Below are 1,301 nucleotides of genomic sequence, written 5' to 3' on the forward strand. Positions count from 1 at the left end.
AGATGGATCTCTCTTTATTGTTTCTACTACTTACAGCTATCTGGTTTAAAAAAAAACAAAACACAAACATACTTCATAACAAAGTAGCACAAAATTAAAAGAAACATCATCACATTTCCTTGAAAAGTTAGTTTGAGTTTTGAAAGTAAGGCATAGGTTCCCATACCCCTGTACATGTCATCCAGCACTCTATTCCTCTGACAATCCTGCTGGAAGTGAATGAAACTGGATGTGAAGTAAAGCATTACCTATTGTTACTTTATGACATCCTCCTCCATTCAGTCTTTCTTAGTATCTAACAAGTTTCTGTAACAAAGCAGGAGGAGGGAGAGGGGGGACAGGTGGGAGGCATGCAAAAATAAAACCACCAGAGCTGTCCCATGTGGTGCCACTGCCCAGGACACAGAGCTGCCCTGTTACACCTCTGCACTGCAGGATCTCTGCATGGATAAGGTACAAGCCATTTCTGGACTTTATGACTTTTTTTCTTTAAAATTGATCTTTTACACCCTAGATGTTTTAATTAATAAAGGGTTAACAATGAGGATTTGGAAGACTCTCTAGAACCCTGCATGAATGAGTCCTGTTACATGTATGTAATGTTATACTAGAAACACAGAAGAAAAGTAGAAGAGGTTTGTGTATCTGCAGTCAAGCAAATTATAGTCACATCAAAAAAAAAAAATTAAGAATTAGACCAAACCTTGGACTTTCATTTTACTTCATTATTTAATGAACAAGATAGAGTAGTAAAGCAGAGTCAAACCTCTAGGGTAAACTTAAAACACGGGTCAGCAACCCCTGGCATGCGTGCCAAACATGGCACACAAGGCCATTTTGCTTGGCACACCATGGCCAGCCCCAGCTCTGGGTAGCTGCTGGATCCTGGGCTGTTCCCAGAAGGGCTTGCAGCATCCCAGCTGCCAGCTGGGAGCAGCCTGGGCTCTGTGGCTGGCAGCAGCGACCCAGAGCCGGGTGCAGCCGGGAGGCTCCAAACAGCTCTGCTAGGCTCCGGAGCCCTGACATCAGCTCTGTACCGGCATGTGCACCCACACATTGGAGCGGGCAGTGGGGGAGGGGCCTGAGGCAGCACAACCCCGGTCTCTCCCCCGCTCCTGGCACAGAGCTGGTGACTGGGCTTTGGAGTCTGGCGCAGCTGTTTGTAGCCAGCCCGGGTTCTGGGCAGCTGCAGTAAGCAGCGAGCAGGCTGCAAACAGCTGCACCGGGCTCCACAGCTCCAGCATCAGCTCTGTGCTGGCAGCAACTGCGCGTGTACCTTGGGGCAGACAGCAGGGCAGTAC

This window comes from Alligator sinensis, unplaced genomic scaffold (assembly GCF_000455745.1).
Source record: "Alligator sinensis unplaced genomic scaffold, ASM45574v1 scaffold169_1, whole genome shotgun sequence".
In the NCBI taxonomy this organism is placed as follows: Eukaryota; Metazoa; Chordata; order Crocodylia; family Alligatoridae; genus Alligator; species Alligator sinensis.